Below are 22,710 nucleotides of genomic sequence, written 5' to 3'. Positions count from 1 at the left end.
GGCTGGGCTTTCACATGCGTATAAGGGATACAAGCAGGATTCCCTTAGGTTTGTAGTGTGTGGAGGGGAGTGTATGCAACTAGGGGCCAGCTGGGGGTCGGTGGGGGGGGAAACTGTATGCACCTGTTACTGCGAAGGGTGCAGCTTAGCACTCATAGAAAAGACCTAGAAACCTGGGTATCTGGCACGGAAGCAGGATCCCCTCCAACAAGTAGATTAGTGGTGGTTCTTGTGCGTCACTGCAGAAGGTTGTCTTTGTGCCTCTTGAGCCTTGGTAGCCAGCAGCAGAGTGTATATATGTCTCGCAAGCCCAGGACTCTCACACATGCTCCAGCATCTATTCTAGGTTATAAGAAATGAAAGCCTGACTGTTTGGTTGTATTGCGGTGTGAGTCCCACTAAGGGGAAGGGAGCTGTGGGCAGCATTCACTGCTGTGTTCTTTAATATGAATATAGATGGCTTCTTGCAGTTCACGTTGGATCTTACTCTCCATTCAATACCTAGGTGCCACCTAGGTTCCGTCCCTTTCGGCATCACATCATATCATGCCACATATTGTAAACCCTCCTTAGCTCGCATGTTACCCTCAATTACATGTAGTGCTCTGTTGCTAGATTTGGGATATATAAATCTCCTATAAGAATAGGGGTTCTGTGTCAACTAGCCACCCAGTGCTAGACGAGGAACCGTAGACTAAATCAACTCTGGGGAAGGGGATGTGGGGTTCCTTGGAAGATACACTGCACCAATGTCTACTACTCGCTGGGTGCGTGTAGAACCCTTTTTTGGATATGTAGTTGAATATACTGCGGCTCGGGCTATGTCTGTGCTAATGGCGCGAGTGGCTGTGAATTTTTAGTGTAGATGCGAAAATGCAGGTGAATATGGCCCCCGCCATATACCTGCTCGACTTGCATGTTTTGCCAGAGGCGTTCTGGTCAGTGCAAGGGATGTTTATTGTTGACAGGTCTTGTTGTGTGTGGTTGATTTTAAAGTAGTAATCTGTGAACATTTTAGTTATGATTTGTTATTTACAAATACGATTATACCTGAATGCTGTTCATAGAACATAGTTAAATATATCATCGTCCTCCCAACCAAAGTTGGTATTTATCTACCTCAAAGGGATGACAGGGTGAGGTGGCCTTGCCGGGATTCAAACCTTGCTACTTGTGGATCACACACAGATCGAAGCAGCAAGGGCTCAACCTACCGAGCTATCTTACCAGCTTTTAAATGATCACGTAATCCAAAACATTTCTTTGAATTGATTGTTGGTGGAATAGATACTTGGCGTACCTCCTATGCCGTGACTAGTATTGGTTTGCTTTAGGCAAGGGCACTTCTTATTGGTTGATTTTCCTTCCAGATTTGCTTCTAGAACTACTTTGCATTCGTAATGTCTTGGCTGATGCCCGTTTCATGGCTAAAATGTGCTTTTTCAAGTGCAAAGCCTAGGGTAAAAAAACAAGCTTTGTAAGACTGGTGCTGGAGGGGCATGCTTACATGATAATGCTGCGTTATTGCCTGTCTAAACTGGAGATGTTTCTTTTCCAAAGTGAACATGACCCACAGCCAGCAGTCCCTCTTCAGCACAGCGCATGGGCCTTCCAGCATCACCTGCCCCCGGCAGGAACTTTTCATTCTGAGAACCAGAGGGGTAGCAAGAGCTGGAATGAACACTGGGGTGACGAAAAACATCCTCAGAGTGGAAACGGAAAGAGACTCCGCGGAGACCACGAGCTGAGAAAAGAGAGGAGTCCACAAGGGGATGAGAGGAGACGAAGATGAAGTTCCTATATCTGGCGAGAGTCGAGACACTAGCTGATCCTGCTGCAAACTAAGCAGAAGACCCACGAGCGGGAAGGGGTTGCCGCGGACTTCCTATCACTGAACGCGCAGGGCCTGGGCCCGAAAGAGTTCCCTGCTGCACCACCTGACCACCGCACTCCGAGCCGGGAAGAAACTCGGCACGCTCTCAAATGAGAGATTTCAGCACAGAGGGAGATGGCAGGCAATGCATACTGGGGAAATCCGGAGGCAGGCGAAACACCCAAGCCAGTAGACCTTCATTTGTATTTACGTATTTGTATTAAGCAAGAGGCCGCAGTCTGTGCTTGCAATGCTCGGACATGCACCACCTCTCAGCCTCCTGCAATGCACCCACCTCTCCGCCCAGGCTGTCCCTGGAATACTCTGCAATCATGCACCAACCTGTCCTCCTCCCGTTGCCCCTCCTTTTCTTCACCACCATATTTCTGGTTATAATCCTGCCCTGCTCTCCCTCCCTCCAGTCTCCCATGCCACTTTCCAGCTCTGCCCGTGCCCCGGCCCCTATCCTTCCCATTTTGTTCAATGGGACTGGGCCCAGAACTTAAGTTCATGGCATGCCATCACGACTTGATAACGGGACGACGGGCCCACCCCGCCGTACTGCCCACTGCCCAAGGTGTTATCCGAAACGGGGGAAGAAAACTGGAAGAACTTGGCTTTGATGTAGCCAGACGCAATCACGCTGCAGGCATACATGAAACTGGCCCACCAAGATACGTAACATGGATAAGATGTGCAAGCATGCCATACATGTGCCATTGTGTGGACACACAGACACACACTTGAAGTTGACAGTTTCATGTATTATGCGTCGCATGATTGTGTGGTCTCGGGCATATTGTTCCATGTATGCAGCAGCAGCACCCTGAACCTGTATCTCGTGGCTTGGTGCTGCTGCTGCTCACAAGGAATCGGTATGGGATGCGTCTGTTGCTGCATCAACATCTAAAATGTTGCATAGTCGCCCTCGCCCCCAAACACAGTACACTTGACTTACCTGATATTGTGCTGTGCATGATGCATGCATCCTCTCCACTCACTCCTGTTTTCCAAATGGTGGGGGCCGACGCCAGCCAGGCCAGTCCCAATCATCAAGCTATCAGTTCACAGGCCCACATAGCATGCTGAGGGGACACCGCACATGCGCCCATGGGCCTGGCTGGCGCCAGCGCCACCGGGGCCCGGCTGTGGGGAAGTGAAAAAGCAACAAACATGTTGCTAATTTATTGTCAATTGCTGCTGCCCTGCCCTGCCTGAGGGCAAAGGCTGCAGCCTGAAGCAGTGCTCACTGAACCTCCTAATACACGGTGACGGGCGTCAAAATCAAGGCCTGGCTGGTGTGTGGCCAGCCTGTCCTGGCTGGTGTGTGGCCAGCCTGGCCTGGCTTGCACTGGCTTGCACTGATGCAGAGCACCGCCGTGCGGCGCCCCCTAGATGCTGCTTGACATCAGGCAGCCGCCTGAGCTGCCTGACACAAAGACCGGCCCTGATCTCATTCTAAGGGATACAGGGATGTGATTGGGTCTCTAAGATCAGGTGGACAATTAAGCCCACCCCAAGTGCAAGTCATCTTCCGTGTAAAACTAATACACTAAGTACTATTGGCTCCTCCAAACTATAGGGCTCCTTACTACGTGGCCCTCTATAATTGGCTGGCATGCTTGTACCCTTCTGGAATATTCCACTCACTAGCAGCATGCAAGCTGTTACCCCAGGTGCTGGGGGGTTGTATTGCTCATGCCTCCCCACCCAATTAGCCCAACATCCATTATCACTCCTGCGGTCTGCCATTCAATTGAATCTGTTTGAACTTAGCCTTGCAGAGGCTCACTATGCCTGAGCATAAAAGAGAGTGTGAGCATTGCCTTATCTTCTGGTCTCGGTGTAGAGCTCTCCCTAAAGTCTATTTTCATCTGACCATGTGACTGGAGACCATGTTTTTGAGCTTCTTTGTTGTATTTAATACTATTAAATGAAGAAATCTTGGGACTTCCGGTGGTTTTCCATTACACCTCAAACAGGAGCCCAGCCTGAGTCTCACGTCCATGTATATTCTCGAGTAGATAACTAGGCTCTTGGTGGCCCAGACTCTTGACATTGGGACTGGCAAGCTTTCTCAAATCTTCCTTCGCCATCATCCATTCTTATTCTGCTGCGCTACACTTCCAGCCCTTTCATTCACGGGGTCCAAGTTTGATAACATTTGTTGTAGAACATCCAGATTCTATACATTCCTATATATATATACATTGGCACATCGCCTGCAATCTATTCACTTCGTAGCAAGCATTATGATTACTGTGTCTAATTGCATTACTGTGTCTGTACATTTATATAATATGTTTGCATCTTCTTCAGTGCATCTCTGCACGTGCAATCTTCATCTCCCTCCTGAAATGTTGCTCACTTTGCTATTTTGTAATCATATTCTATAAGGTCTATATTCTTTCTTCATTCGCATCTCTTCTGGGTGTGTCACTTCTGCTTTATGTGACGTCACCATTCTTCTCTTCATTCATTTTCACACTTGTTCCAGAATTTCCTTCAGGAGACTGTCATTTCTCCGCAAATACATATAGGGTTTTCTCAATGGATACCTTGTTTCAAGGACTTTTCATGATATAGGCACCATTATTGGCTCTGCCCATGTCACAATTTCCGGTTGCCAACATATAGGCAGAACAGGGGTGAAACTTCCGGCAGAGGTACATGGCTGCTCCTCTACGCTCTCAAGATAAATTGCCTCTTTTACCCAGCAGCAAACCATTATTTATCATAAAGCTACAGCACGACTTTAGAATGTCAGGAAATAATGCCCGGATAATGGACTTGGGAAGCAACTCTTCTTTTGTGAGTCCACAGTTGATCACCTACGTATATTCACAGCTTCTTACCTCTGCTAGCCCGTTATCCCGGGTGCTAACTCTAGCTGTATGCTTGCGATTCAACATTTCGCACCACACTTTGTAGAAATCAGTTATCTAAGTGTACCTCTACACTATGTTTTTTATTAATACTGTCTTTTTAACCTCTCTCTCCTCCCCCTGTGGCTACTCATGAACAGTACTTGAACAATTGTTTGTCCTATGCCAAAACCTATAAGAAATAGAGTGATCAAATATATATAGTTACTCTACCAATGTGCAAGACAAAATCAATGTGCTTAAGAACATAGGTGTATGCAGAAAAGTGCAGCATGCACACAACTTTGAAAACTGCGTGAACAAATTTGTAAAAAAAGGAAAGAATTATGCATGTTGCACATAAGATAGGACATGAAACCTCTTTATGAGTATGGTGGTGCAGTTAAACATGCTGGTAACAGATGTACAGCTAGGTTTACTGTGCTACCACATAACTGTTTTCTATTTGTATTTTGTATTTTATTGAGATTTTTTAAGTGCTTTTGCCCAAGCGATGTACAGTATAATGGCAAAGGGTGCAATCAACAAATGCAAACGATGAATAAAAGTCAAGAAGTAAGGATGTATTTTTATGCCTGAAAGATCCGAAAGCAGATAAGAGTGGAGGTCGGACCGACGAATGAGAAGAGAGAGAGAGGGGATACAATAGACAGCTGAAGTGAGTCTAGTTCCTGGGGGAACGCAGAGAGAACAAGCAGAAATGAGAGTGAGCATAGGGAGGCTTAGTGACAGAGAGGAAGATGAGTGATTGTGAAAGGAGAGGATGTGAGGGAATGTACAGGGTAACGAAGGTGGAGAGATACAGTGAAATGAGACCATTGATAATTTTAAAGACAATACAGAGTAATTACATCATAGACAAAAGTCGAAGGGGAGAAGGTACATGGTGAGAAGAGAGGAAGATGTAGAGTGTTATGAAGCAGTGGAGAGGAAGAGAGAAAACAAGACAAATGGCAGAATAAAAGTCTGATCCGAAACAAGTAAAATGGTTGCAGGAAGCCCTACCAGAAGAGTAGTAGTTGAGACATGAAAATATAAGGGAGAAGATGAGAAGGTTAGTAGCATAACATTAAAGCAAATAGTAAGTACAATACATGCTATTAAGGTGAATGTGACTGGATCAGTCACGAATAGACATATGACAATAGAAAGGGAGAGAGTTATGAAAAGTGTCTCCAAGTTTACAAATAGAATGCAAAAAGGAGGGGGGAGAGGAAGGGAAGTAGAGAGCAGGGAAAGGTTTGAAATGGATTATGGATGCAGCAAGGAAAATAACACCTGGATCCTGGTTCATTTAAGATGGAGAAAGTGGACATTTCCCAGGATTACATATCAGTTGGAAAGATTTGCATACAGAGTGCCAGGGGAGGTTGAAAAGGAAGAATAAAATATCAAATTAGTTGATAAGACCAGAGAGGGGGATAACGGAACGGGAGAAAATTAGGGACCTAATACATTGCCGAGCAGGATGCCAAGCTGGTGAGGTATTGAAGAGTATATGCATCCAGCTCAGGAGACAGAATTGGTTCTCTCTGAGTGGCACGGAGTGGTGAGTGAGTGTTCTGCAGTGGCTGGAGCAGACCATGTGCGTGCTACAGTGTTTCTACAGTGTTTACTGTAAGGAGGCGGGCTTTCTGCAGGAGGAGGAACATTCTATCTTTAAAACCATGTGGAATGAGGAGTGAGTGGTCTGCAGTGGTCAGCAGGGGTGTGCAAAATGATGCTCTGAACCGTCTTGGAAGCAGTGTGGTGATCGCTTATTTGTTTTCCTTCCTCTGTTTAAGAATGCACCATTGCAACTGTGAAGTTTTGCCTGTGATTGTCCCCAGTCAAGGGCTACTATATCCAAAGCCCTACAAATTATTTTCCAAAATATCATCGCAAAACATCCTCATGTCAATTAATTGCTTAGAACATCTCTCACTCATGTACATTGCAGAGTGGGTGCTTATGGGACGATCCTAAAGCAATCGAAATAGACCAGATTGACTACACAGGAGAGGTGGGCATGCTGGACGTCTGGAACAAATGCAGTCTTTGCTGGCGAACTGGTACAACCTGTATGCCACCCTTGATATCATGTGAGTATAAAGGCACTTCCCTTATGAGGTTGTGATCGCACTAGATCAAAGAGTGCTCTTCAGTCTGCCCATACAGGAAATTAATGACTATACGCTGTCGGCTTCTTCAATGAAGCTGGAAATAACAGAGCCTGGGAGCTATATGGTTGCTAGTGGCCCCTATTTTCCAGGCCACTGAAGATAACGCAGAGGAAGATACTGTGGAATCTCCATTACTGAGGCCATTACAAGGCTCAAATCAATCACCTCATGCGGACTTTGAAGGTGACCTAAACATGAGTTCAATATCAGTGTGACTGGGTATTTGCAAGAGCCTCGTGGAGTTCTAAACGTGGGGGTTGGGTCTATGGGTCAACTACCACGCCGCCCACAAACCCCGGAGTTGCTAGGAAGTTTAAGTAAAGATTAAACGGAAGGAACCCTGGCGTCACTGACTATTGTCCTACATTCCCTAGTTAATGTCTTTGAATTGCTCAAACGCAAAGTGCAGATTCTTTCTGGAATCCGGCTGGAATTGACCAGGGAAATGGAATACTGTGCCTCATCCAAGTATGCAGTAAATGTAAACACCTCAGGGATGTTGGGCTCTATAAAATCATATATGGGGCACCACACTGTACTATTGCGCAACAAAAAATCGAATTTGTTGGTAACGGCAGCCCAATTAAGTGACTTAAGAGTGAACTTGGCCAACATGGCCAATTGCAACCAGCCTAATAATGACCAATAGGATGAAGCTATACTGGCGCAGGAGGTAGACCTGGTACATAATGAGTTGGATGATGCCCCCCTTTCTCAGACCGTTCTGGAGGAGTTAATAAGGGTGGCCCACCTCCCCTGTGAGTCAGGTGCCACAGGGACTATTGAGATGAGGGTGAACAAAGCACTTCCCTTAGATCTGCAGCCTGATTTTGTGGTAATAAAAAGAAAAAGGGAAGTGTTGACAATGATCTACACTGCAGAAAACCCCAAGAGCACAAGTCAAAAAATAAGAAGAAACAGAATATCAAAAATGGGAACAAAAAAACAAATCCTCCATGCGCTCTTAACTCCGGGCTCGCACAGGAATGAACATGTTGAAAAAGGTACCTGTGAAAGCGCTGTCTCAGCTATTACATTACCTAAAGTGGCACCGATATTCAAGTAAAAGGGAAGAATAGCCCAAATGGCTCAATCCCTGCTCAACACAACTGGGAATACTGCAAACTCTGACACAGTCGAGATGGCTTGCCAAACTGACGCGGTAACCCAGGCAACTTACAACAACACATGGGTGCCTCAGCGAATATTGAAATTGTGGTGACCCCTGGTTAATATGGATCTAGGGGAACCAATAAGAGAGTTGCACGCCGAGGTTACCTCTAATGGCCTGCAAAGAGTGTGCACCCTGGGAGAGACCTAACACAAGTATGTTCATCAGGGAGTAATGGGGGGATTGGTGGAAACAAAGGCCATAATGAAGGAGGAGTTCGTGTTCCATGATGAAGAGAACTTGATTTTGAACCAAAGTACCATCCTGTCCTGGCTGCATGACTTTCCAACATGGAGAAATATTATTGCTAGAGATATTTTGCTAGTGGACTTTATCTCTGATTACTATCTGGACATGGCAGTAATCGACCTTCCATCTTTCATTGTCCAAAACCATCTGTTATCATCCACTGTACACTCAGGGGTATTGATGTCACTGTGCACAATTGTCCCCCTTCTCCTCTTACCCAATTAAAATGGAATACTGATTATGGGTGCAGTCCCATTTTGAGAGAACGAATTTGTAACATTGTAGGCTAGAATTCTAGAGGGTTTAAGCTGCACACCTGCCAGGAAAAGACAATTGCTAAATTTGGCGAAATAGATCTTATCCTTATTCAGGAATCTTTCCTGACAGGTGAGGTCACCATAGATGGCTTTGAGGTGTGCCAGCAAATGGTGATGAAAAACCTACTTGCCAGGCCACGCGGAGGTATGCTGGTTGCTGTTAAGCAAGAATGGGCCCATTTTATGGCTCTTATATGTTCCTTTAACCCATCTATTAAAGCTGTTTGCCTTATCCTACATATTGATTTGGGTCCTCTATTGATAATTAGCCTGTATGCTAATTACAAGGAAGTGAAACAGATAGAAATCATTGAATGGTTAGAATCCATATTGATGGATAATCAGAGTGACCAGAGCCCTAATTAGGTGTTATTAGCGGGAGACTTCGATAAAGATTGTCTCTGCAGTGGATCAGACTTGATAGGTGCACTGATGTGATTGGTTTAAGGTGGGAAACATTCTTGATGCAATGGGACCTCATCTCACTAAATGGAAATGTGCAAGGCGAGTTGGAGGGCACCACTACCTGGCACCGAGGTAAACAGGTTTCATGGATTGACTTTGTTTTGGTATCAGCAGGGTTGTTCCAACGTTGTGAGCAATTTTGTATAAAACTCTGCATTAAGGGGCACGTTTGCATGCTCCTATTAAGGATAAACACTGGGTTGGGTACCGACTGTAATTGTAAACAGCTACAAAAATAGGCTAGTATGGAATTACAAGAATACAAGTCAGTTCATGAAACGACTGGCCAAAACCTGGAATAATATTGGGTGTGGTGCACGGGCCATTACTGCTCCCTTGTCTTGTTCATTAAAGTATTGCCGTAGACTTACAAACGTTTAAAGAAGGGATGATTTTGAGCTTTAGCAAAAATGGTGATCTAATTGCAGATATTTAAAAAAACTGAAGGATAACATGTGTAGGATCGTGTGAAACCTTCAAAATTCAAACCTAACCATCCCTGAATGCTCAAAATGCATTAAGGAAGCAAAGGAGAACAACAGGAGTAAATTTAAAGACTTCTGAGTAATGAGACATCCGAGAGAGGGGGAGTGAATAGTAATGACAATAGTGGGAAAATCTGATAAAAACTTTTGGCAGATTATATTTGCGAAAGCAGGAGCTCAAGCAATATTACAATAATGTCTTGTTCCGCAGAAGCTATGGGTGATTCATTTTACTCAGTTATATAGCAGAAGTTTGTTGCATTGCATCTTTGAGTGTGTGGTGGGGTCTTGTGATTTTGAATTGGTCCTGAGGATATAGAGAAATTTATACTGATGCTCAGTATCTCTAGTGATCCTGGGACCGTGGCCTCTGTGATGCAGTCCTCAAGTCTGATTCCACCTTCTGGTCTTCATTATTTAAATCCACTCTAGTTACCCAAAAATCCCGATATCTTGGCACACTGCCACTATTGTCCTTATTTTTCAAAAAGGTTACAAACAAAGCCCACTTAACTACATGCCAGTAGCCCTATTGGACTCTGATGTTAAGGTCTTTACCTCCCTTGTCCTGACAGAGCACCAAGCCATATGTCTGTCATGTATTCACTGATTCACACATACAACCATTTCAACTGGTGAATGGAATATAGAGCTCTCTGATATTTTTTTCAATTCCGAATGCACTTTGACTTGATAAACAGCAGACAGGAACACTCATTGTTACTATTCACCCCCTTACCCTTTCTCATAGGGGTATCTTCAGACAGTACAATCAGAGTTTACCAGACTGTCCACCTTGCAAGGGTGATCCTATATCAGAAAATCATTCCTATGGTTGGTCTAGTGTCACCCATTGCGATATTCAAGTGAGGTTGTTTTAATATAACGCCTGCAACAAAGGTCAGTAGTCCATGGGCACTCAGACTCTGGCAGGCTGGTCATACCACAGTGTGCCAGTACGGGCAGCTTGAAAATGCATTCTGGCAAGGCACTCCGTAAGAGCAGGTGACAGTAGAAACATGCACCTCAGCAATAACAGCTGTGTTTCCACATCAGATAACGTTTTTTTAAGTATTTGATGTACAATGAAAAGAGACTGGCTCCATTAGTTTAGCAATGATTCATTAATATTGAGGGTGCTTTTTATGTGATACATAGGTGTGGTTTGGGGTGATGTGTGCCATTCAGGGGGGCACATTATAGGTTTTTGCAATGGGCACCAAGTTGGCTATAAACAGCCCTGCATACAAGTACTGGCAAAGATTGATTGGAAGGCCAGCAGACAGTGATGTGTACTGTGACACCAGCATGTGCCACATATAGAAAACACGCAACCACCTCCCAGAATGCAGGTCATGTGATAGAAGTGTACTCAGTAGAAAACACGCATTTGCCATGGATGGCTGCCAACAGCAGCCAACTGTGCTACAACCCATATATGGGCATGCCATCTACTATTGTCTATGCATACTATACACACAAATGCACTCACCAGACGTGTCCACATAGGTGTCCATGCCTCCCACACCTTGCACTGCTCACTGCTGATGAGGCCTCTTTGAATGGAGTCAGCTCCTCCTCTGTTGGCCCCCCTCCACTGGCCTGGGCAGAGGCCAGGTTGTCACTCTGCTTCTGCTTGGTCCTTCAACCTCTTTAGCAGTGCGCCTCTCCACACCACAGGCATTAATGCAGTGCCTAACCTGCTGCCACTTCTCAATTTACTGGGTGGGAATATGGGTGCTACCCTTTAGAGGGTTAGAGCTCAAAACAATGTTCCATCACATATGTAGTGAGGATTTCAAGCTCCTCATCTGTGAAGCGTTTCTTTCTCGGTGGACCTTTATCCTTTGCATGTGCCTGATCTTGGGGTGGAGCCTCTTTCTGCTCTGCAGGCCATTCTCTCTTGGCCCTAGTGGCCCTTGGTGGTGCTGGCCCACCTCTAGGCCTCCCACCATGTCCATATCCAGGTGCTGGGTCACTTGTGGGCTGAGGTTCACCACGTTCCCCTGGGGTGGGGCACATATGTCCTCACCACATTCCTATCTTCTCCCTTTCCTTTTTGTGGCCTTCTCACTTATGGTGCAGGCATATTCAAAAGCACCCACAAGAAATATCACTAAACCAGGAAATTAAACAGTCTATGTGATGTACTACATAGATGAGTGGTTCTGCAAGCCTCAAAAGCACACCAAGACCAAAGAATTGCAGTACACAGTACGCAAAGGCATCCCAAAACCAAATAAATGCATATGCGATACTTCAAAAGTTTAAAAACAAGAACAATAGCAGTACACGATATGCAGAGGCACCCCAAAACCCAACAAAATCATATGTGATACTCAGAAGGCTTCCAAACAAGAGAAATAGCAGTATGCAATATGCAGCAGCACCCCAAAACAAAAAGAAATGCATACACAATACACAAAAAGTCTCAAAATGAAAAGAAATACATGCACGTATGCACAGAGGCAACCCCCAAAAAGAAAAATGAGGTACACATTGCTTGAAGGAACCGGTTTGCGAACCACTCTCAAATGCATCTCAGCAAAAGTTTATCTGTCCTTGTACCTTCTTGCGCACAAGCAGTGATGCACGTCACACCTCTTAAATATCCACGTAATTGCCCTGTACTGTGTAAGCCATGTAGGCATGCTGCGTGCAGTGTGTAGCATGTAACGTACGTGTTAAGGGCCTTTACTCTGTTATCTGCTGCCTCACATGTGAGATGCACATTGAAGTTCCTCCTATCTCTGTGCCAGTAGGTTTGCCTCATCCTGCTCTGTATTACCTCCAATAATCTAAATATGCCTGATAGAGTGGAAGTGCTTCCTACCAACCAACCAACTCTGCCATGGAGTGCCAGCTGTTCAGCCATTTCCTGTTCTCCTGCATCGTCCCTGTGACCACCTCATCTGGTAACTTAGTACTTACACCTCTCCCTACCACCTCCACCACAGCTTGACAGCATATATCCAGGACCCAGCTAAGCCATACCTGCCTCGGTGTTGCCATGTCCGCAACCTCTTCCTCTTCATCAGAGATGCATAGGGCTGCCAACTTCACAAACACCGAAGTTGGCATCCTGGTGGATCGGGTCCTGGAAAATATTGACACCATCTCCAACCCAGCAACACAGCTGGGGCATAATGGATGTCTACAGATCTGGGTGAGGATCATGGCTGCCATCAATGCAGAGGGGTTGGCAGTCTGTTCACTCAAGAACATCAAGAAGCGCTGGGAGGACCTCAAGACCCAGAGCCATTCCAAGGTGGTGGCAGTGCTGAAGGCAGAGCTCACCATGAAGGTGCATGGAGGTGCACCATGCAGGCTTCCACCTGATGTCACCACATCAGCTGCAGGTCCTCGAGAAGTTCTACCCAGCACTCCCCATCCAGTTTTGTGAGTGTCGAGAATGTCTGGAAGCTGCTAGTGAGTACCCATATGGTGCACTGCTCTACAGTGTGTGTGTGTTGTGCATGGCCATGCATGATTGCAGGTACCCTCTTCTGTATACAGCATGAGTGTTGCAGTGATCTTCAGCAGCATGCAGCATACTGCCAATTCTGGGTGTATGTGATGGCAGACATATGTTGATTGGGCATGCATTGGTATGTGCACTGTTTGTCCTTGGTGACTTGGTGCACTCATGTACATGCAATGTGAGTTTATGAGAAAAAGTGCTGAGACAGTACGCATGCCAGGTTATGATGTTGTGGCCATGTGAGGTACATGTGTTGCACATCTGCAAGTGACGCCATCCAAACACATCCGCTGAGAGTGACACATGTGCTTGAATGTCTGTAAATGTCATGTTGGTGCATTGACCTCTCCGGGACGGGGATGTGATGTGTCATCCAACTGGATTTGAGGCCAGAGTTGCTGTGTGATCATGCCACATGTTTATGCTGGGGCCAACAGCATACACGCTTGTTCCTCAGGAATGTGTGCCTGTAGATGTTGCATGTTTACAGGTTAAGTTGCTATGAATGGATGTTGCTACATGTAATTGGCTGGACGGGTGCCCAGGTGCACTTCACATGGCACTGGCTGGATGTCACAACTGTGTCACTTTAGGCATTGGTATTGTGTAACTGCAAGATTTTCTGAAATGTGTATGTGGCCACATGACAATGTTCTGGGTTGACATGTGCATGTGTCATGACTGTGTGTCATAATTGTCCCTACAGTTGTGTGCCAGGTCATGCTGATTGTATGGGCATGCATGCACAAGTGTGTGTGTGTGTGTGTGTTTATGTGTGTGTGTGTGTGTGTGTGTGTGTGTGTATGTGTGTGTGTGTGTGTGTGTGTGTGTCAGTTGCTGGTTGACCCGTGTTGACTGAATGGTACTGTTAATGTTGTGTATGCCACACATGCATTGACACTGACTACTGCTGTAAATGCGCTTTGTCCCAGTTTGCACAGTTGCTGAAGCTCGTGGAGGGGACAAAAGTATTAATGTGGAGCCGGAGAGCAGGGACCGGTCCACCAGATCCAGACGCACACCCCAGTCAGTCCCATGGATACCCCCTCTCTTGGGAGTGAATTGGCTGGAGCAGCACCAGTACCATCAGGTGATGCTGCTGACAGTAAGTCCCAGTAAGGTGATTGTGGTGGGGGTTGCAGTGGAGGTCAGGGGTGTGTGTTGAGGGGGTGTACTGGCAGGGGCTGCCTGGGCATTGTGGTGGAGGTCAGAGGAGTGTGGGGGAGAAGGGTGTACTGGCAGGGGGCTGTTTGGGGTTTATGTCAGAGGTCAGGGGGCTTCAGGAGTGGGGTGTACTTTCAGGGGCTGCAGTGGAGGCTAGGACATTTGGGGAGGGGTGTTCTGCTAGGGGATGGCCTGGACGTTGTGTTGGATGTCAGATGGGCATGGGGAGGAGGGTACTCTGTCAGGGGGCTGTCTGGAGGTTGTCACAGAGGTCAGGGGGTGTGGGGCAAGGGGTGTACTGGCAGGGAGCTTCCTGCAGGTTGTGGCAGAGGTCAGGAGGGTGTGGGGAGGGAGGTGTAATGGCTGGGGCCTTGCTGGGGTTTGTGATGGAAGTCAGAGGGTTGTGGGGTGGTGGGTGGACTGGCAAGGGACTGCCTGGGGGTTGTGTGGGAGTTCAGGGGGTTGGTGGATGGGGGTGTACTGGCAGGGGGCTACCTGCAGATTGCAGTGGAGGCCAGGGCATGTGGGGAGGGGTCTACTGCCAGGGGGCTGGTGGGCATTTTGTTGGAGGTCAGAGGGGTATGGGGAGGAGGGTGTACTGGCAGGGGGCTGCCTGTGGTTTGTGGCAGAGGTCATGGGATGTGTGGAGGGGGGTGTACTGGCAGGGGCTGACTGGGGGTTGTGGCAGAGGTCAGAGGGGCCTCTGGTGGAGGTGTACTGGCAGGGGACTGCCTGGAGGTTGTGGAGGAGGTCTGGGCAGTGTGGGGGGGGTGTACTGCCAGGGGGTTGACTGGGGGTTGCGGTGGAGGTCGGGCGTGGGTTGGGATGTACTGGTGGGGGGCTGCCTGGGGGTTGTGGCGGAGGTCAGAGAGTGTGGGAGGGGTGTACTGGCAGGGGAATGCCTGGGGGTTGCGGTGGAGGTCAGCGGGGGTGGTGTGTGGTGTCAGGAATTGAGAGGCCTGCTATGGGTGTAGGCAAGCAGTTTCCATGCCATGAAACTCGTTGTGACGGTCCACAGTTTCGCCAGGGTGCTGCCTTGAGTTGCATGCGGATGGCATGCAATTTCACCAGGGTGCTGCCTTGAGTTGTGTGGGGAAGGCACACAGTTTTACTGGGCTGATGTGTTGAGTTGCATGGTGACAACATGCAGTTTCGCCAGGGTGTTGCCTTGTGTTGCGTGGGGACGGCATACCGTTTTTCACCGGGGTGCTGCCTTGAGTTATGGATTGATGGTAAGCAGTTTTGCTGGGGTGTTGCCTTGAGTTACGGGGGGACGTCACAGTTTCCCCGGGGTGCTGGTTGGTGGGGCGAAGGTAGGCGCAAATGTTATTAGTTTGCGCTGGTTTTTGCTTGCGTGGTGACATGCTGTGGGCATCCCAGGTGTAACACACTTTTTGTTGCGCCTCATGTTACTTTGCGCTTTTGAATCCATGAATACGCAGAACGCACAAAAATACTCATAGGCGCAACTTTCTTTTAGGCGCTAAATACTTTGCAGGGACTTCAAGATTCCTACCTAGTTCGCCAAAGATACGCATGATCTGTTGTTCTCACCACGTTTGATGGCACTATGTTGTCAAAATAATCTGTATATTGGATAATAGATTATACATGTGCAAATTATTCAATTTTACCACAAGTTCACAATCCCAAATAATGTATATTAGTCGATAGGCTAGCACAAAAGTTACCCACGGTGGAGCACTTACAATCTAAACATATAAATGTGCAGTACATGTATTGGGTACTTTTCATGCGCATTCGTTCAGACCTTGGTACTATTTTTTTTCTTTCAGATATACAGGGTAATTCATAGAATTTTGCAGAAAAGTGTTGCAAGCGGCTGGCGCAGAGTGTCCGCGTGCGATTGTCTGCGCCAGGCGCGTGCGCCAAAACCAATTTCCGCGCACAGCGTATTCATGGATTTCAGGCTCCCAAACCAGCCGTGGCGCAGAGTATCGCAGCGACCCTGCAGCAGCGCCAGTAACGCCCCCAAGAACGCCCTCGCGCAAGGAAAAGCCATCAAAATCGCTAAATCATCGCAAAGGGCTGCGCTAACCCTGGACCAGTTTACAGGGCTGCCAAACAAGGAACACAAAGCGGGTAACGTTCATATCAGAGGTACGCGGGAAGTATTACATGCGATTAGCCAGGGTACGTGTATGACAGGGGTACGCGTGAATTTTTACACGCGATTAGCCAGGGTACGTGTATTACAGGGGTACGCGGGAATTATCACACGAGATTTGGCTGGGTACGTGTATGACAGGGGTACACGTGAAGTTTTACACGCGATTAGCCAGGGTACGTGTATTACAGGGGTACGTGGGAATTGTCACAAGCGATTTGGCTGGGTACGTGTATTACAGGGGTGCGCGGGAATAATCACACGCGATTTGGCTGGGTACGTGTATTACAGGGGTGCGCGGAAATTATCACACGCGATTTGGCTGGGCACGTGTATTACAGAGGTGCGCGGGAAGTTACACACGCGATTAGGCTGGGTGGGTCCTCACAGGTGTTTCCTGTACACCCTCCACGGCCCCTGTAGGCAGCCCACAAAACAGGGGACTACCCTGCACACCTGCTCATGTCTCCCACCCCCCACCCCCCCAGCAGTGTGGGGCACCCTCCACCAGGCCCCCACTCATGTCCCCTATCACCCCCACCCCCCAGCCACCATGGGTAGCCCCAACCAGGCTCCCACCCATGTCTACCACCACCCCCACCCCCCAGCACTGTGGGGCAGCCTCCACCAGGCCCCCACTCATGTCTCCCACCACCCCCACCCCCCAGCCACCATGGGCAGCCCCCACCAGGCCCCCACTCATGTCTCCCACCCACCCCCACCCCCCAGCAGTGCAGGGGCACCCTCCACCAGGCTCCCACCCGTGTCTACCACCCCCCCACCCCCCAGCCACCATGGGCAGCCCCCGCCAGGCCCCCACTCATGTCTCCCCCCCACCCCCCCAGCAGTGTGGGGCACACTCCACCAGGCTCCCACCCATGTCTGCCACCACCCCCACCCCCCAGCCACCATGGTCAGCCCCCACTCATGTCTCCCACCCACCCCCACCCCACAGCAGTGCAGGGGCAGCCCCCACCAGGCTCCCACCCATGTCTACCACCCCCCCACCCCCCAGCCACCATGGGCAGCCCCCGCCAGGCCCCCACTCATATCTCCCACCACCCCCACCCCCCCAGCAGTGTGGGGCACCCTCCACCAGGCCCCCACCCATGTCTCCCACCACCCCCACCCCCCACCCACCATGGGCAGCCTCCGCCAGGCCCCCACTCATGTCTCCCACCACCCCCACCCCCCCAGCAGTGTGGGGCACCCTCCACCAGGCCCCCACCCATGTCTCCCACCACCCCCACCCCCCAGCCACCATGGGCAGCCTCCGCCAGGCCCCCACTCATGTCTACCACCACCCCACCACCCAGCACTATGGGGCAGCCTCCACCAGGCCCCCACTCATGTCTCCCACCACCCCCACCCCCCAGCCACCATGGGCAGCCCCCACCAGGCCCCCACTGATGTCTCCCACCCACCCCCACCCTCCAGCAGTGCAGGGGCACCCTCCGCCAGGCTCTCACCCATGTCTACCACCCCCCACCCCCCAGCCACCATGGGCAGCCCCCGCCAGGCCCCCACTCATGTCTCCCACCACCCCCACCCCCCAGCAGTGTGGGGCACACTCCACCAGGCCCCCACCCATGTCTCCCACCACCCCCACCCCCCACCCACCATGGGCAGCCTCTGCCAGGCCCCCACTCATGTCTCCCACCACCCCCACCCCCCCCCAGCAGTGTGGGGCACCCTCCACCAGGCCCCCACCCATGTCTCCCACCACCCCCACCCCCCAGCCACCATGGGCAGCCTCTGCCAGGCCCCCACTCATGTCTCCCACCCACCTCCACCCCCCCCAGCAGTGTGGGGCACCCTCCACCAGGCTCCCACCCATGTCTCCCACCACCCCCACCCCCCACCCACCATGGGCAGCCTCTGCCAGGCCCCCACTCATGTCTCCCACCACCCCCACCCCCCCCAGCAGTGTGGGGCACCCTCCACCAGGCCCCCACCCATGTCTCCCACCACCCCCACCCCCCAGCCACCATGGGCAGCCTCCGCCAGGCCCCCACTCATGTCTCCCACCCACCTCCACCCCCCCCAGCAGTGTGGGGCACCCTCCACCAGGCTCCCACCCATGTCTACCACCACCCCAACCCCCCAGCCACCATGGGCAGCCCCCACCAGGCCCCCACTCATGTCTCCCACCACCCCCACCCCCTCTGGAGTGTGGGGCACACTCCACCAGGCCCCCACCCATGTCTCCCAACACCCCCACCCCCCACCCACCATGGGCAGCCTCTGCCAGGCCCCCACTCATGTCTCCCACCACCCCCACACCCCCAGCAGTGTGGGGCACCCTCCACCAGGCCCCCACTCATGTCCCCTATCACCCCCACCCCCCAGCCACCATGGGCAGCCCCAACCAGGCTCCCACCCATGTCTACCACCACCCCCACCCCCCAGCACTGTGGGGCAGCCTCCACCAGGCCCCCACTCATGTCTCCCACCCCCCCCACCCCCCAGCCACCATGGGCAGCCCCCACCAGGCCCCCACTCATGTCTCCCACCCACCCCCACCCCCAGCTGTGTGGGGCACCCTCCACCAGGCTCCCACCCATGTCTACCACCACCCCCACCCCCCAGCCACCATGGGCAGCCCCCACCAGGCCCCCACTCATGTCTCCCACCACCCCCACCCCCCCAGCAGTGTGGGGCACCCTCCACCAGGCCCCCACCCATGTCTCCCACCACCCCCACCCCCCACCCACCATGGGCAGCCTCTGCCAGGCCCCCACTCATGTCTCCCACCACCCCCACACCCCCAGCAGTGTGGGGCACCCTCCACCAGGCCCCCACTCATGTCCCCTATCACCCCCACCCCCCAGCCACCATGGGCAGCCCCAACCAGGATCCCACCCATGTCTACCACCACCCCCACCCCCCAGCACTGTGGGGCAGCCTCCACCAGGCCCCCACTCATGTCTCCCACCACCCCCACCCCCCAGCCACCATGGGCAGCCCCCACCAGGCCCCCACTCATGTCTCCCACCCACCCCCACCCCCCAGCAGTGCAGGGGCAGCCCCCACCAGGCCCCCACCCATGTCTACCACCACCCCCACCCCCCACCCACCATGGGCAGCCTCCGCCAGACCCCACTCATGTTTCCCACCACCCCCACCCACCCCAGCAGTGTGGGGCACCCTCCACCAGGCCCCCACTCATGTCCCCTATCACCCTATCATGGCACTGGCTGGATGTCACAACTGTGTCACTTTAGGCATTGGTATTGTGTAACTGCAAGATTTTCTGAAATGTGTATGTGGCCACATGACAATGTTCTGGGTTGACATGTGCATGTCTCATGACTGTGTGTCATAATTGTCCCTACAGTTGTGTGCCAGGTCATGCTGATTGTATGGGCATGCATGCACAAGTGTGTGTGTGTGTGTGTGTGTTTGTGTGTGTGTGTGTGTGTGTGTATGTATGTGTGTGTGTGTGTGTGTGTGTGTGTGTGTGTGTGTGTGTCAGTTGCTGGTTGACCCGTGCTGACTGAATGGTACTGTTAATGTTGTGTATGCCACACATGCATTGACACTAACTACTGCTGTAAATGCTCTTTGTCCCAGTTTGCAAAGTTGCTGAAGCTCGTGGAGGGGACAAAAGTATTAATGTGGAGCCGGAGAGCAGGGACCGGTCCACCAGATCCAGACGCACACCCCAGTCAGTCCCATGGATACCCCCTCTCTTGGGAGTGAATTGGCTGGAGCAGCACCAGTACCATCAGGTGATGCTGCTGACAGTAAGTCCCAGTAAGGTGATTGTGGTGGGGTTTGCAGTGGAGGTCAGGGGTGTGTGGTGAGGGGGTGTACTGGCAGGGGCTGCCTGGGCATTGTGGTGGAGGTCAGAGGAGTGTGGGGAGAAGGGTGTACTGGCAGGGGGCTGTTTGGGGTTTATGTCAGAGGTCAGGGGGCTTCAGGAGTGGGGTGTACTTTCAGGGGCTGCAGTGGAGGCTAGGACATTTGGGGAGGGGTGTTCTGCTAGGGGATGGCCTGGACGTTGTGTTGGATGTCAGATGGGCATGGGGAGGAGGGTACTCTGTCAGGGGGCTGTCTGGAGGTTGTCACAGAGGTCAGGGGGTGTGGGGCAAGGGGTGTACTGGCAGGGAGCTTCCTGCAGGTTGTGGCAGAGGTCAGGAGGGTGTGGGGAGGGAGGTGTAATAGCTGGGGCCTTGCTGGGGTTTGTGATGGAAGTCAGAGGGTTGTGGGGTGGTGGGTGGACTGGCAAGGGACTGCCTGGGGGTTGTGTGGGAGTTCAGGGGGTTGGTGGATGGGGGTGTACTGGCAGGGGGCTACCTGCAGATTGCAGTGGAGGCCAGGGCATGTGGGGAGGGGTCTACTGCCAGGGGGCTGGTGGGCATTTTGTTGGAGGTCAGAGGGGTATGGGAAGGAGGGTGTACTGGCAGGGGGCTGCCTGTGGTTTGTGGCAGAGGTCATGGGATGTGTGGAGGGGGGTGTGCTGGCAGGGGCTGACTGGGGGTTGTGGCAGAGGTCAGAGGGGCCTCTGGTGGAGGTGTACTGGCAGGGGACTGCCTGGAGGTTGTGGAGGAGGTCTGGGCAGTGTGGGGAGGGGGGTGTACTGCCAGGGGGTTGACTGGGGGTTGCGGTGGAGGTCGGGCGTGGGTTGGGATGTACTGGCGGGGGGCTGCCTGGGGGTTGTGGCGGAGGTCAGAGAGTGTGGGGGGGGGTGTACTGGCAGGGGAATGCCTGGGGGTTGCGGTGGAGGTCAGCGGGGGTGGTGTGTGGTGTCACGAATTGAGAGGCCTGCTATGGGTGTAGGCAAGCAGTTTCCATGCCTTGAAACTCGTTGTGACGGTCCACAGTTTCGCCAGGGTGCTGCCTTGAGTTGCATGCGGATGGCATGCAATTTCACCAGGGTGCTGCCTTGAGTTGTGTGGGGAAGGCACACAGTTTTACTGGGCTGATGTGTTGAGTTGCATGGTGACAACATGCAGTTTCGCCAGGGTGTTGCCTTGTGTTGCGTGGGGACGGCATACCGTTTTTCACCATGGTGCTGCCTTGAGTTATGGATTGATGGTAAGCAGTTTTGCTGGGGTGTTGCCTTGAGTTACGGGGGGACGTCACAGTTTCCCCAGGGTGCTGGATGGTGGGGCGAAGGTAGGCGCAAATGTTATTAGTTTGCGCTGGTTTTTGCTTGCGTGGTGACGTGCTGTGGGCATCCCAGGTGTAACACACTTTTTGTTGCGCCTCATGTTACTTTGCGCTTTTGAATCCATGAATACGCAGAACGCACAAAAATACTCATAGGCGCAACTTTCTTTTAGGCGCTAAATACTTTGCAGGGACTTCAAGATTCCTACCTAGTTCGCCAAAGATACGCATGATCTGTTGTTCTCACCACGTTTGATGGCACTATGTTGTCAAAATAATCTGTATATTGGATAATAGATTATACATGTGCAAATTATTCAATTTTACCACAAGTTCACAATCCCAAATAATGTATATTAGTCGATAGGCTAGCACAAAAGTTAGCCACGGTGGAGCACTTACAATCTAAACATATAAATGTGCAGTACATGTATTGGGTACTTTTCATGCGCATTCGTTCAGACCTTGGTACTATTTTTTTTCTTTCAGATATACAGGGTAATTCATAGAATTTTGCAGAAAAGTGTCGCAAGCGGCTGGCGCAGAGTGTCCGCGTGCGATTGTCTGCGCCAGGCGCGTGCGCCAAAACCGATATCCGCGCACAGCGTATTCATGGATTTCAGGCTCCCAAACCAGCCGTGGCGCAGAGTATCGCAGCGACCCTGCAGCAGCGCCAGTAACGCCCCCAAGAACGCCCTCGCGCAAGGAAAAGCCATCAAAATCGCTAAATCATCGCAAAGGGCTGCACTAACCCTGGACCAGTTTACAGGGCTGCCAAACAAGGAACGCAAAGCGGGTAACATTCATATCAGGGGTACGCGGGAAGTATTACATGCGATTAGCCAGGGTACGTGTATGACAGGGGTACGCGTGAAGTTTTACACGCGATTAGCCAGGGTACGTGTAGTACAGGGGTACGCGGGAATTATCACACGAGATTTGGCTGGGTACGTGTATGACAGGGGTACACGTGAAGTTTTACACGCGATTAGCCAGGGTACGTGTATTACAGGGGTACGTGGGAATTGTCACAAGCGATTTGGCTGGGTACGTGTATTACAGGGGTGCGCGGGAATAATCAAACGCGATTTGGCTGGGTACGTGTATTACAGGGGTGCGCGGAAATTATCACACGCGATTTGGCTGGGCACGTGTATTACAGAGGTGCGCTGGAAGTTACACACGCGATTAGGCTGGGTGGGTCCTCACAGGTGT

Source organism: Ambystoma mexicanum, chromosome 6p (genome assembly GCF_040938575.1).
Source record: "Ambystoma mexicanum isolate Mex_15411 chromosome 6p, UKY_AmexF1_1, whole genome shotgun sequence".
NCBI classification, from domain to species: domain Eukaryota; kingdom Metazoa; phylum Chordata; class Amphibia; order Caudata; family Ambystomatidae; genus Ambystoma; species Ambystoma mexicanum.
This window is presented reverse-complemented; position numbering follows the sequence as displayed.